Here is a 16,563-nt window from a genome sequence, read left to right on the forward strand (position 1 = left end):
AAGCAACAGAGTCCCAGCGTAGTGACATGAGTGTGATAACTGGCTCGTTGAGAGGACCGAGCTCTCCTCCTTGTGGACCGCCAACCGAAGAGAGGTGTTCATGTTTAATTCATCCGGAGCATCGTTAACTTGGGACTCGTAACTTGATTTCTTACTCTGCACATGGTTAGCTCCCCTCGCTCGGCAACTTGACAGTTGCTCGGAGACGCGGATCTCCTGAGCAACACTTCTGCAGCGCTGTAGTCTAAACATGGAAGTGCACGCGCAAGCTTTTGTGTGGAGACAGAGGACGAAGGGGCACATGAGCCGCTTTCTCTCAGCGGAGCAGCGATCCCAAACCACCGGTACCAGGCCGTGGGTCCTTTGAGCGTTCAAACATGAATGAAAAAAAGTATTTCATTGATTATCAAGGTCTGAATGATGTTTTATTTTACAAAATGAACCGGATATCAGTAACGCATTTTCATTTTTCTTTTTTTTTCTTACAAGCACCACGTGGGATGTAGCTCAACCGGAAGCAAAACAATAGGCACGCCGTTTGCGCTTGGAAGCTAGGCTAACGTTACGGGTGGAAATGAACATATGGTGAGCGCGATACGGCAAAATGAATGATAAGACGTGGTTCCCATGACAAGACCGAAGTGCTATGAGCTGTTTGTCATTGTGAGCTGAGCTAGCATCATCGTAGCTATCCAGGCTGAAACACCACTCGATGGCCGAGCACACAGCTGATGCTAGCTGATGCCCCTCGACACGAACGGATGACTTCAGACAGAAACACATGGACACACAACGAAGAACACACTCACTGCAGCCAAAGCTGCAGTGAGTGTAGCCTGCGTGTAGCCTGTTAGCGTTGTGGAGGACGAGGATCTAGTGATGTAATACACATCACATCCAACGACAGGACCTACGAAGCCTGACTGCTATGTTCACCTCTCTCTCTCTCTCTCTCTCTCTCTCTCTCTCTCTCTCTCTCTCTCTCTCTCTCTCTCTCTCTCTCTCTCTCTCTCAATTAGAAGGTTGCAACAGCAGTATTGCCAAAGCAATTCAAACACAGCAGAAAAACATAGAAATATACAAGTCCAACAGATAACAAAAATAATAACAATAATAATAAAACAGATTGAAAATCTCTCTCTTTCTCACCTTGTTTACCTGAAATGTGCACTTTATAATTTTATTTTGTACCGCCCTGTTTGGCAATTGTTTTTTAATAAAATAAAACATTTGCATAAAGCCAGCCAATCCAAAAACTAAATTTAAAAAAATTGCAATTAAATATTTTAATCGCTTGACAGCACTATATATATATATATATATATATATATACACACACATATATATATATATATATATATATATATATATATATATATATATATATATATATATATATATATATATATATATATATTCAATCATTAAAAATTGTATATATTTTAGAAAGGAATTGTTTTTCACAAATACACTGCATGTATTACAATATGTGTTCCCTCTTAGCTTGCTACTAGTCACTGAGCAGCTCCTGTCTCTTCCTCATGGCTTGCTGTCTGCTGGTCTACTGGCGAGCGCATCTCATGCGTGATGAAACTGGAAAGCAGGTCTGCAGAGCTTGCTGTTGAATGGCCTTGTTGCTGACATGTGCTCTACAAACAGATTCGCCTTGCCTTGCTGTTAGCTCGCGAGCTAACTAGCGCTCGCGAGCTAACAGCTACAATGTATAGCTGTAGATTATTCTGCATCTTACCCTGCTTATGAGACTGGAAAGCAGGTCTGCTGAGCTCGCTGCCCCCCCTCACCTCCATGCTCGTGGTGGTGCTTTCCTCCATGCTTTCTGCTGTTGCATTGTTCTGTTTTCTCACCGTGCTTCCATTTCTGTCAATCAATAGAATTAACTAACACAAGGCTATAAACGTATTATACCGTCGACACGAGAGAGAGAGAGGTAGTTTATATTGTAGAACAAACGATTAAAAGCTCTTATTATTGTGTTTACCACAGACATCTAACGAAACACCCATTCAAAAAACTTTCAAAACAAGCTCAAAAGAAATGCATCTGCAACTGCCAACGCCATAAATATTGATGGTGCAGCTGCTTCAGGACTCCTAACTGCAACAACGGACGCTCTCTGTCCCCGTTGAATCTGTCACTGTGCTCTTGTGTCACGGCGCGCAGGAAGAAGTGAACGCCAGACAATCGAGCGCCGGCCTCGATCAAGACTGAGGTGAACCCTTCGGGGGCAGTGTAGTCTCGGCCTCGAGGCTCACAGAGTGTGAAGAGGACCATGTTTCACTGTAAAATTCTCTGACAGCAGACATTGAGGCAATCATTTTTAATCCTCTGTTCTTCCGTACGACAGCTGTGAACTTCTGACTCCCTTCAAACTCATTTTTAACTGTGAAATCGCAAGATTCAAGCGCGAGATCAGTGTTTTCTTTCCTTTCTTTTTGTTTATATCGCAATGAAAACTCAATGTATGAAATCTCAGTAAAAAGCCCAGTGAAATTTCATGGCACGGCTCTTCGTCCCGCCGGAAGATAAAGTGGCACCTCAACAGTGAGCACAATCTGCATCACGGCAACTATTCTGAGAGGAGCACACGTGCTTATCTGCCTCTCCAACGTGCCGCCAGAGACCAGCCGTGTGTGCAGCATGCTGAGGCAACGTGTGATTACGCTATCAACTAGCTATTCAACGGCCATTATTTTATTGTCGTACAGGATGAGAGAATGCGGGGAAGCCGGGGCTGACTGGCGATCCTTAGGGAAGACCCTGCTTCGGGGGGAGGGAGGAGCACCACAACACTCAATGAATGTCTCTAACAAGGGATGTTTACCTGCATTAGGAGACAGAAGACTTAATGCGCACGCACACATACACACGCACACACACACTAGTACTAGCTCAATGGATGTGCCAGAGCAGCAGAAAAACACTCCTATTAAGTGTCTGAAGATGGATCATCACAGAGGTCTCCCCAAGGGACCAAATGACGTATACGATGTACAGCTCTAGTTTATGAAGACATGTCAAGAAAAAAGTGTTTTGTTGAAGTGCAGCGTCGAGTGTGAACTCTTTGAGATCCACGTTGCATATTCCAGTTTTTATACAACCAGCTGTTTGCAAATAACATGCACATTCTGTCATTGCTGGGGATGAAACTATTTGTCATGCATTAGTGTGTTTTCCTGCAGAATCCAAGGAAAACGTCATGCAATTGTCAATGCTCATCAATGCTCACCCAATCCCAAAACACATCTTTCTGTACACTCACATGAGGGACAACAGCACCAATTGCACACCAAATAATTTGCATTCTTTATTTATTGAGCTACATTTTTCCGTGTACCTTCCTGAACAATTTGAGTGTCAGGGCGGCCCCTTATACTCTGACATTACGTCAGTTACATGTAATTTCCTTCCCCAACACTGAAGATAAACCCTATTAAAATGTGTGTTATACACAACAAACTAAATCACAGCCTTCAAATCGTTACAAATGTTTGTCCTTTCGTATAATTGCAAGCTTTCACTGCGAGGAGCCTTTCAACAAGATGGATGCAAGGAGTGTGTGGGAGTCTTCACGCCTAATGGAGTGGATGTACAGTGAACTTAAAGCCTGGAATGATTGCGCTGGAGCGTCGAGAGGGATTTCCTCCACACAAATGCTCATTATTTGGACTTAAACTAATTCTATTTCACTTTGAGGAGTGACAGGAGTGATGTCACTGTAACATTTTCTAAAGGGCGGAGCCAACTTGACACATCTGACCATTGTAGTCCCAAGAAGAAAGATTGATTAAAACTGTACGTGTGTGTGTGTGTGTGTGTGTGTGTGTGTGTGTGTGTGTGTGTGTGTGTGTGTGTGTGTGTGTGTGTGTGTGAGGAAAGAGCTCGCAGGAAAAGTCGAATAAAAAGATGTGTTGCCTTTCAACAGTACAAAAGACAAGGGAGTGAGTTAATCACAGCAAAATGAGATGACCTTTAATATCTTGCCGAATCTGCCCCGAGATTCCCTCGAGTCGCTCTGATTGTGTTTGTCGTGTTTTTTGCAGCCCGGCGCTGGAGAGGCCGACTTCAAGAGAATGAGTTTGATAGTCAATAAAAGAAGAGAAAAGATGAGATCTCATCCTTTTTCAGATAAGATCTGCTCGAGCTGACGGAGACCATTTGTCTGCCGTGTCTGCAGCTTTTGTTGACACCTTTTCTGGTGTCATCTAATGGCCTGAATTATTTTACCTCATGAATATTGTATATTTTGAGTGACACGCTGGCGTCTAGCACCGTCCACCAGAAATTTGAGCAACTCGGACAGTTTTTCTGAATCTTTGTCGGTTTGCTTGCAGCTTTCGCTGGGATTGGATCGATCTGCTTTGAGTGGTTTCAACAAGTACTTCAGTCATGTTGTGAAATATTTAAATCCAGTTATGTTTTAATTTGGATGTGTGCACTCAGAATGTTGTATTTTGTAATCCAGCTTCACAGTCTTTATGCTAAGCTAAGCTAATCAGCTCCATGTGTTACACTAATTTCACTAACACTTTTATCCAAAGTGACTTACAACAGGTGCATTCAGCCACTTGTGTACGACCCCAAGAAGTGCAAGAATTCAATATCAACTTACAACACGACTGCTTCAAGTGCTGCATTCAGGTGCGATAGGAGAAAGCAAAAGGTTGTTGTTTTCTTTGTATCTTTTTCATCTTATTTTGTGAGTCAAGGTGTGGGCTACAGATTAAAGTGTCACTAAACTGTTGTAAATGATAAACTATGATAAATGATAAACTATGATAAATGATAAACTATGTTATGGTAAAATGTCAACTAAACCCTCCAGTGATCTCTACATTATTAAAGAGGTTCATGTGCTGCAGCATCCTGAGTTGAGGACCATGTTCATTTATCTGAAACCAGACCCAGATGTTATTTTCATCTCCACTTATGAATTATTGATATAGAGCCAAGCCCAAAAAAAGCCTAAAATGTCATGGGTGTTAATGAGAAATTCACTTTGGAGTGTCTGGAGAAATGTCACGCTGTGGAGGTCAGGTCGACGCCAAGCAGGGCGCACCAGGGCGTGATCTCATTTGTGTCTCTTGCACCATTTTACTGTGGACCTCAACAAATGGAAAGGACTGTTGACCATTTCCGTGCTTTAATGAATGCTTTTTATTTCGAGTGGCATTGAATGGCTTGTGATCTTGAGTGCTGAGGCTGGCTCAGCATTTTCAGCAAAAAAAAACAAACCAAATGGGACAAATAATAAATGCATTTTTACAATTTGATAAAGGGATATAAAGCGTTCGGGTTGTCACAAGGCTGTCTCTTGTAAAATGACGTATCTTGCCCACTGTAATGCCACATTAGATCATCTTAGAAGTGCACTTAAACACCAGGGAGACCCGGCTGTGTGTGTTCTGGATCTCTCTCTTAATGTCTCCCGGCGGTTCGTCTCCCGGCGGTTCGGCGCTCGGACGGCGACTAACACAGCAAGACCGAACCTCACAGAGAACTCCGACCGAGTTTAAAAAAGTATAACTGCTCACAAAGTTCTAACAGCGAGAGGGTTTGAGCTCCACCGTACACGATCTGGTGGGAGAGGAGCAGTACGTTCAGGGCATCATTGACTGTCTCTGTAAACAAGTCATTTTAAAGACTTTGAAGAGCACATCAGCAGCTCTTGTGTTTCTGTCCCCCACTGGTTTACCTTCTCACCTTCATGGGCGTGGCCAATACGTCACCTTTCAGTGGAAAAGTTCCCCCTAACCAGCTGAAACCATTTTGGTTGGAAAAAAAGATATAACACACAGCACTGTGCCATCAGTGTCTGATTTAATATAGAATATATACAATTCAGTTTATAAATTTACACTTATGTTTTGTTGAATATTTATTAAATGACCATTTTTAAAGGATTTTTTAATTGACGCTAATTTATAAAAAATAATTGAAAGATCATTCTGTCTTTTTTTCTTCTTCACATGAATTACTACAAACATGTGGAGTTTGTGGTCTGCACGGTGGTGAAGTGGCTGGCACTGACGCCTCACAGCAAGGCGGTCTGGGGTCTGGATTCTGGTCTGGCAGGTCCTTCTGCGTGGGGTTTGCATGTTCTCCCGTGTCAGCGTGGGTTCTCTCCGGGTTCTCCGGCTTCCTCCCACAGTCCAAAGACGTGCAGCTCAGGTTAATTGGACTCTAAATGTCCCGTAGGTGAGAATGCTTGTCTGCCCTGTGATGGACTGGAGACCTGTCCAGGAGGAACCTGCCTTCACCCGTCGACAGCTGGGATTAGGATTAAGCGGTTAAGGTAATGGAATGTTGAGTTTGTGATGGGATCCATGTTTTTTTCAGAAAGGCTAATATGAACATTTTTGGCAAAACATGTTAATCAGTAGAAACGTTCTGCTGCGTGAAGCTGAATTTGTAATATTAATAATAATAACTCCAGTGCTTAACAGAAAACACAAAAACTAGTAAAGATGCTTAAATAATAGGAAAAGAGAGAGAGAGAGAGAGAGAGAGAGAGAGAGAGAGAGAGAGAGAGAGAGAGAGAGAGAGAGAGAGAGAGAGAGAGAGAGAGAGAGAGAAAGATGAGTCTGGATTTCTTTAACTTTGTTCAAAAGTCTTGAGGCAGCCTTTTTAATGGGCTGGAGGTGAGCAATCGAGTAGGAGAGGTAAAGAAAATGACAATTGTCCAGGCAAGAGTAAAGTCAGACGGGGGACTACTTTCTCAAAACCTGCACAAGCTGTTTACTTCAGTAACACACTTGTGCATATAGAAACACAGTCTGTAACTCAACCTCCTTAAGAACACTGAGGAGATAGAAATGGACGCTTTTCTATTCCTACTGGGTGCCCAAGAACATGTGACATGCACGTGCCATGCATGTGGCGCTGTCGTATGCTACAATGACCCGATGTATGGACAAATCATTTCAAAAATGGACAGCAGGATTGTTGGATACTGTGACGTTCTGCAGCCACCTCGCCTCCCTACTGCACCTGTTTTAATCAAATAATTGAAAGCTAAAACATGGCTCAGGATCGGCACCCTGAGAAACTACCCCGCCTGAGGGCCCGGAGAAGCGCCCCTGACCTCTGCCCTGCGGCCGCTCGGCAGGCCGTGGCTGTGTTGGGCTGCATCCTGACGGGGATTCACATAACTGTGACTGAGTCTGATCACATTAGTGATAAAGAGGGCTCATGCTCAGACAACTTTGCCCAGAGAAACAAGATAAGTTTTTTTATTTTTTTAAACACACACATTGTTGATCCCCGAGGGGGGGGGGTCGCTGCAGCAGCGAGGAATCATGAAGAAGAGATCTAAGGATAAGACGAAATGAGACAGAAAAAGGCAACGAAGGATATAAATAAAGAATGTGATAAAACTGAAAATATATTAAAAGATCCTCCGGATGTTTAATAACTGCTGGGGAAAAGGCACTGGCATGATGTAATGTTACACCGACTACAAACCGAGTGGGTTCACATGAGGAGAAAGAGGATAGAGCGAGAGACTTAAACTCAACACTAATCTTTCCACTGCAGGAAACGCAGTCTGGATTTTCTGACAGCGGTCAACAGGACACATCGTTTAGCCCTGAGGCCATGGCTTCTGCTCATATTCCCTCTGCCAGCAACAGGATTTCATATTGAACAAAATATATATCTCCAGTATTTTTCTTCCAGCCGGAGTTCCACGGTGCAGACTCGGTGCTTGCACAGTACTTAAAAGCATCTCACAAAGCAAGCAGATGAACTGCGGTCGAAAGAGAATAAAAGATGCTTCCCCCGGCTGTAAATGCTGGCTCCTCAAAGTGTAGATGGATCTTCCCTCTTTAGTTTGACACAGGAGATGTTCGGTGAGGGATCAGTGCAACGTGGTAAGCGATCTAAAGCAATGCTAGAGTTGCATTATAGGAAATTGCAGGACCTGGTGTTTGATCAGCTGCATTCATTTGGACCATTCTCTTGAAAAGGTGTTTTGGGGTCTACTGCTGTGAGTGTTTAATAATATTATTGCAAAATTGACTTGATTCCTTTTTTGAATATATTTTCCCTTTTTCCTGACCTTATTAAAAACTAATATGTCGTTATTCTTACCTTTGCAACACTGGCCTTGAACATTTCACAGAGGGGGAAATAATGAAATGACAATCAAGCATTGTTATTACACAAAGTAATGAAACATTCAATAAGGTTTTATGCTAAATGGGCTGTGCATGAACACATATATTCAATTTGTTTGCCTAAAAGTCTATAATTATACAGTATGTTCTTCTACAGAGTGACACAACTTCTATTTTGTTTAATTGGATGCCAAAGAGCTCTAACTCCCTCTAAGAGACAAAAAAGAAATTAAAATAGATTACATCATTATATATTTAACTGTGTTTTACAGCTGGGGACTCAAACAAGGCAAATGAGTCATTTTCCAAAATCCTTTATAAGCAATTCTCAGAGGAAAAGGTCATGGGGAATTAAAAAGTGAAGTTTGTTTTTGAGCTGATGAAGACAACCTCTGAAACTCAATACATGCACCTGGATCCATGACTGGGATGCATTTCAATCTAGTGTTGTATGAAATGCTTCATTCATTGAACGCACTTCATATAAGTTTGGATAAAAGTGTTCGCTAAATGAAATATGATGTCAAATATCAAAGTAAACCGTATGAGATATTTCCACTGATGAAGGACATGTCACATGGTCGACGGAACAGAAAGAAAAAAGTGTGTCAGAGGGCTTTACAATCTGCACAGATACGACATCCTCTGACCTTTGACCCTCACATCTATGTGTCCCTGGATGGACACATAGATGTCATGTGACCAGAAGTTCAGCAGATGTCATGTGACCAAACTGAACAACAGAACAGAGTTACAGCACATTCAATGCATTTGACAAGTGCGACTATGTTGTCAAAAAATAAAAAAGACGGCATTAATTCTCCGGCTTTAATCACATAGTTCATCATGGCTCCTTCATTTCACAAGATTTTTTCTCTCCGCGGGCTGAATGTCATGTTCATTTAGAAGGAGCGCTGGAGAACGGCAGAGCCGCGGGACGGAGGAAGAAGCTGTGACATTTTATAAATTCTCCTTTCAGTCTCTGCAGTCCAGCAGTTAAACAGCTGAGAAGAAAAGGAACATTTCTGATGTGATCTTTCTTTCACAAGAACATGTTCACTAACGACAGGAACGACTGAATGTGACAGCATAGTTCCACTTTAAAGTCACAAACCTGCCTCGAATGATTTATTCATTTAATGTAATAATTAGTTTTACAGTTCGTCTACGTTAAATAAAGATATCATCCCCTTCAATCCTCCTTGAGGAGTGTGAATGTGTAAGCGTGCACGTGTGTGATGGTATACTGTGTGGATGTATGTGGATGTAATGGAGGTGTATATGATGCATATGTGTAAGCGTTCGTCGGTGTAGATATATGCATGAATATAAAGGTTAGCATTTATACTCGCTAAAGGCTAAAGTATTGACACTAATATTACTTTTTTTGTATGTTAAATTAAATGTCAAGGATTGTTCTGTTGTGTTTAAAATGCAAAAAAAAAACAACATGTAATAGCATTACAGATTACTACTGACTATTTTACACAAAACATTAAGATAAGAAGCTAATGGCAGCATTAACTAGCTCATTACAGTTCTACAGCTTATATGATACGATATGATACGATATGACCAGACCCTATTGTCCATGATCTAGAACAAATACGCAACTCTTTGCCTTTAAAAAAAATAATAAAAAGAAATGATGTTACATAAACTTATTGGCAGCATGAATAAGAAATACGATGCGCAGAATCCGGCGTCAAATATGTGAAAATGTTCATGGCCATTAAAGCTGATTCTGATTCTGATAGGATCTGAGTCCAAGCAATATTTCACAAAAATGGATTCTTGATTGCTTCATTGCCTTCTCACAGAGCAATAATGCACTTCTTTAGAAATATTACAACCTAAAGTATTAAAATCTGCAAAAATAATCACAATAAACACAAGCGTTGTCATGTTAGTGAGCTTATTCAGTCCAAAAAGAAATTGAAAAATGATCTACTTTGAGCTTTTCCTTGGTCCCACCATGACAAACAGGGTGTGTAAATGACCGTCTCCTCCTGCATGTCCCGTCTCACACGCTTTCAGCAGAGTCTGAGAGCCAATGAGATCGCAGGATCTCGGAGTGCCCCAAAAAAAAACACAAACAAACTTCTGGTCTCGCGTCGCAATTTTGAGACATTTATGCTGATCAGAATGATTTAGATTGATTTTTGATTTATTAGACTCTCACAGTCTCGTTTGGTTACAGGGATGTGTCTTTGACTGAAATCCACACTTGTCCGGGCTACTGATGAAGGTTTTAGTGAAACGTTATAATCGCTTTATCATTTTAAGGAGTTTACGGAATTATAAAACCTTAAAGACCTTTTTTTTAAATGTAAATCCACACGTCTCTTCTCACAGTACTTTACTTACTGTAATACAATACAGTAGTACTTCTTACAGTACTTTAGCAATTTATATGAATTTCCTGCTCTCCCAACGTTTACGCTCATGGACTGTCATCTAATGATGATTTAACTTTTTATTCATCTCTATAAAAACATCTGTGAACACAAACATATGCGATCCGGTCGTCTCTTAACTCCATTTACATTCTCACAACTCAAGTTGTTAATGGTATTGTAAACAATGACAGGTACACAGAAAAGGAAGACAGACTTCTGTGATCCATCACCTGTTTATCTGCTGGCTACAGAACGGCGGCCGACGTCAGACGGCGGTCCTGAGGCTGTAATAACTCTGCAGGGAGAAACCAACACTGCGCTGGATGTGCTTCTTATCAGCGCTCCGGTGTTGGGCTGCGTGGGCTTCAGTGTTGCGTAAGCTTTCTACTCCACTGAATGGAGGCTGGGGAACACCTCTGCTCTCTGACATCATTCATTCCTTCCATTCTCCTCAGCGACAAAGACATTTAGTGTTACGTCGTCTCTCTCTTTAAAACGAAGACGCCTGAAGATATTTTTTCTTTTTACCAACTCTTCTCAGAAGTAAATCAGAAAATATGGGATTGGTAATGATTTTCTGAATAAATATTGACTGGAAGGAGCGCCGAGCATCGCCCGGAGCAGCAGCATGTACATGTGCGTGTTCTTATCAGTGCCACGTCTGTGTGGCTCAGTGCGAAAGTCAAATCTTCCAGAAGATAAAGGGGAGTGGAAAAGTAAAAAAGTAATAATCTGCAACATTTCAGCATCAACATATGTCTGTTACATATAGTTGTGATTGTGTTTGGATCCAAAACACCTTCTCTGTGCATGAAGGGTTCTTTTTCTGGAGGAAACATTATCTCTGTTGAAGTGATGCCTTTGGAAATAGAAAGAACATAAAGCATGTTATTACATGTTCTTGCATGTTACTATATATAAAAACAAGTTATTGCCATCTGCAGAAATGAAAATACCAACCTCACAGGTTGACTGTATAAAGGCCGAGCACAACGACGTCACGAAATGACTGAAATGAGTGAAATGAGTCAGAAGTTTAGTCACAAACAAAAAATAAAAATAGATCAACAGGATATTATATTAACAGATGAGATACAAACGGCATATTTCTAAAGATGTGTTAACTTTGAAAAGAACATTTTGGAGGTGGCATGATTTCATTTACAGGAGCAACAACCAGAAGCGTCTTTGCTGCAGAAAGTTAGTTTCAAATGTTTCAGTTTGGGTGGAAAAGATGATATTTATCCCAAAGCTGCATGAGCAGAACGAGTGGGTCTGGTGTAAAATAAGGGAAACAATGCGAGTCCCTGGTGGGTTTTAAAAACCTGAGCTCTCTCTCACACACACACACACACACACAGACGCACTCACACACAAACACATACACACACACAGACTCCAAAAACATTTCACACAAATAAAATTGGGATGAAAATGTGCTTTGCATTCAGTCTGAACGATATGGAAGCTCATTCCTCCACTGGGATGGAAAAAAGCTCCCATAAGTCACTCTAGTGAGAAGCTGTCTTGATGTTTTGACTTGGCATTCCACAGAAATATATGGAATATATATATATATATATATATATATATATATATATATATATATATATATATATATATATATATATATATATATATATATATACACATATATATATATATATATATATATATATATATATATATATATATATATATGTATATATGTACATATACTAACTCAGTATTTTGAGAAACCTTGAGATGCTAACTCATTATTTTGAGAAAATGAGTCATTAATTTGAGATAGTTTCTCATTGGGATGATTTACAGGATGTTTTGTTGTTTTTTTCTCACAGAGAGCTTCCATAGTTGATCTTTGTTGCACCAGAAATACAATAATTACATTTCTCCATTGCAATTGAGGAGCTAAACACTGCTGACTGGTTTTGTTTTTGAGCTATAGACTGAAGGTCCAACAACCCAACAGAGGTCACCAGTAGCGCTCGGTCGATGAAATGATTCATCAAAAGGTCTCTGGGCTGGACCATACACACAAACCTTCACAAGGATTTACGTTGCTGATGCCAACAAATCCCCTGATGGGGTCAATTCCATTGTACACCTTGATGTAAAATAAGTTGGTGTGACTAATATGTCAAAGTAAATACTTAGGAAACCCTCCTGTACTGAATGTATCAACCAGGAATCAATGACCAACCCTGTCCGGAGAGACATGTTGATGTTTGGATGAATCAGATCAGAAAAGCAGCCTCTTCAAAACTTTCTGCAACAATATACGTACTTATTTTCTGAGGCCTCAAGTCAATTCTCTCAAGTCACTCGCTCAGTAATTAACATTCTGGCTGCAAAAGCCTGAAACTGCAGTGAGCAGCATGGTCGTGTCGGCCCGGGAGCCAAAAGGCTTCTGCATCAGATACTTTTTCCTCTCCAGACTTGGCCGCCGTTTCACCCGTCACTGATCACACATGGCAGAGTGAACACACCATCCACCTGAGGGTTTCGATTGATCGGCAGCAAATACTACGTTTGGGCTCTGAGGGAGGATTAACAAGGAATTACTTTGATCAATAGAAATAAATAGATTTTTTTTTAAAAACAGCATGATTTCAATTACAATCGAGAGTTGAAAATCATCTTCCATACTTCTATAAAGCTACTGCATTTTGTGTAATGTGACGTTATTGTGCGAGATTGCGTTAAACCGACCGGTGTCGGGCGTCAGACAGCCGTGGAAGAGGAAACCCTGTTTCTCTTTCTGAGCACGTCAGCACTCCCTCTTTGAAGCTCACGAAGGTGTGAGGAGAGACTGACGGATGCCTCTGCCTCAGACTCCAGTCCACCTGAGTGTGTGTGTGTATGTGTGCGTGTGTGTTTCTGTTTGCAGGTCTATTCTCTGCGTTAGTGAGCGTTCATCCTCAAAGATGCAGAAAGAGCAGCGTGTCCTGCAGTCAGCAGAGGGTTTGCTTTGCTGTTTGTGTGTTGTGTCTGCAGATGAAGGCAGAGAAGAGTCTGTGAAATAATGGAGAAATAATAAGAAAGGAAGAGATACTCAACGAGATCTCATGGAATAACTTGTAATTTGAAGGACGTATCGATCGCCGAAGAGCAAAACCTCCTGTCCGAAAAATGCACTTTTTTGAGAATTAAAAAAAAAAAGTTGTTTTCTTGCAGAATGCTATTTGTTAAGGATACACAATACAAAAGAAGAACAAAATCCCAAAAATTGAAAATACACAAAGCACAGACATGAGGTTTTCCCTCACTTTGCCTGGATAATTTTGCAGAAAGGAAGTTTTGCCCTCTGGCCATCGATATGATATTTTAGGCATCATTTTTATGCCACGCTGTTACCGAAGCATATAAACGCTTTTAATGGCTGCAGATAAAGGGTTTGAGTGTCGGTGGTTCAAGCCCCAGCTCTGCTAATCCATGTAGTTGTGTCCTTGAGCAAGACGCTTAACCCCAAATTTCTTCCGTTGCTGTGTCTACGGTGTATAGAGCAAAAATGTAAGTTGCTTTGTATGAAAGCGTCAGTGTAATCTACCTCTACAACACTTTGGGACACCTGGTTTAATCTCATGTTAGTGCCCTTTAGTCAGGCGGAACGCATGAGTCGTGGATAACATTTTCATTACAAACCTTTTTAAAGTTCTTTTGTTGCCTGAAACGTCTTGTGAAGACTCTGTGTGTGTAACCAGCATGCATTGCAGAGGGCAACGTAGAGCAACATCGTTTTGAGGCTCAGGAGCGCTGACCACGCTGCGGCATTGGACGCATTAGTGTTAAAATGTGTTGACATTTGCTGAAGATGGAGTCATGAGCCGGTGGAGAATAGTCTGACTTCTCTCTAGTGGAGTCCTGGATATTTTTTCTTCATCCGTTGAAAGTGAACGTCTTCTTTTCCGTTATCACGACGCATCGACTTTCAGATTTGTTCCTGACTTTAATTTTGCCAACTTGAAATTTAAATAAGCAAATCAATAAAGCAGAATTTGGAAGTCAAGTGTCAAGGAGAAAAATCAATTGTAAGAAACACAAAAAGAAATGTGCTTCAAATATGGTTACCATATCATGCATCATAAATCTGATATACAAACTGCAGAGAAGAAAAAAAGGCTATTATAAGGCTGTGACTTTTCCAAATGGATAATTCTCCTTACTTCCATTTAATTGTGCCAGCCATTTCTACAGACACAAACGGCGTTAGAAAAAGTAATATAACACAGAGTGGTGCTATCGGACAGATGAGGAGAGGCAGTGACATTTCAGATTCCTTGTTCCATTTCTGCAGTCGCCCCCCCGGCCTGCAGAACCCACGAGTGATTTTCAGCCCGATCCAATATTTGAAAAGGACCTGCGCACGCCAGTCCTGTCTCTATAGATGACAACTGCCATGGGGCACGGTGACAATCCATGGCCCATTATTTCAGCTTGAAACGGGTTCCCTGCTGGGACACGCTGCTGTGGAACAGTGAAAATCGCCTCAATCGGCAGAGAGCGAAATGTCAAGGACTTCCTTTGAAAACCAACGGGGTCTCAGAGGCCAAGTGGACAGTTGACATGTATGCTTACGTGCCAAAATAAAGAGCCAAGTATGTCATTTTGGTAGGGTTTTGTGAAGAAGGCCAAAATTGTAATGAAATGTATTAGTTTAATACTTCTGTATGTCGACTAAAATTTGGTCTGTTTCGAGACTTGTGCATGTTTAAGAGGGACAGACGGAATACAAAATAATTTCCCCTTGTATAATATGTTTTTCATGAAGTGCACTCATGTCTTTGTTTGAGTGTTTATATCCCATCCACTAGCTTTGTTCCACTTCAACAGCACACGTTAATTAAGCCACCACGGTTGAATTTATTCTATTATTGGATTCTCTCTGTCGGTGAAAATCCCCAAATGTGCCCAAGTCCCTCTTGCACTTCACGCGTTGGTGCAGCTCAGTGCGGCTCGGCGCAGGAGAAGACAATGCGATGGTAATTCCGAGCAAAAGACAGGGAAATTGGACCTGAGTACGTTGCCCTCTTCCCCTTAGGACTGCCCTGTTCCCTTTAGCCGAGGCCGACAGAAGATGGATTTACTTATTATCGTGCCCGTGCATGCCAATGAGCGAGACACAGGGAATCAATAACGCCTCGGGTGGAGCGTGAGGGCCATACTAATGCTCGGTCAAGTCACAAATGAGGCAATCGCTCCAGTAGAAGTAGACGCATTCCATGCTGTATGCATTATCAGACAGATCCTAAGAAAATGACCACGTTAATTAATTGCAAATAGCCTTCCTTTGTCTTCTGTGTTTTGCATAATAACCTCATTTCAACCTGCTGAATCTACCCACCGTGAGCTCTGTTGAATGGTTTTTAAATTGTGAGCCTCAATAGAATGATCAGAGCCTTTTGTGACTCTGCATTGCTAAAGATTTTTAAAGTTTGATTCGAAAGATGTGTTTCTCGTGAGGGTTCGAGGTTGTCGGTTTAATTCTTGAGACCCTTTGGGAAGATTATAGCCAGAAAGGCCAACACGTCGGTCTTTCCTGCAACAGGGGAGCTGTTTAGTGAGTGCTTAGTATTTTTCCACGAGCTGTGAGGAATCCTCACCTGTCTTCAAACCACACAAAGCAGGTGCGCCTGGTTTGTGTGAGCTAGAGCATACAAATTATGAGATAAATAATCCCATGAAACTTGGTGGATGGGTGTAGCATTGGCCAAGAAGAAACTCTTAAGTTTGAATACACACATCATATTTCACAGCCTTGGTGGGAGTCTGTGCTTTCTTTGCAGACTTCCGCCGAGAACATTTCCAAAATGTAATGAGTTCTTCATTGACCGATGCGTAACCCCTCCACCAAGTTTCAGGAGAATTGGGCCAGTAGTTGTTTTGTAATCTTGCTGACAACCAGACAGACTAACTAACAATGCTAAATCCATCTATTCCTAGATTTCCGTTTTTAATAATAATTCATTTTGCCATCATTCAAACAAACGATGACCCCCATCACTGTCTCTCCAAAGGTTGCAGAACAA

Source organism: Clinocottus analis, unplaced genomic scaffold, assembly GCF_023055335.1.
Source record: "Clinocottus analis isolate CAN_PGR_092001 unplaced genomic scaffold, fCliAna1.0.p SCAF_10, whole genome shotgun sequence".
Taxonomy (NCBI): Eukaryota; Metazoa; Chordata; class Actinopteri; order Perciformes; family Cottidae; genus Clinocottus; species Clinocottus analis.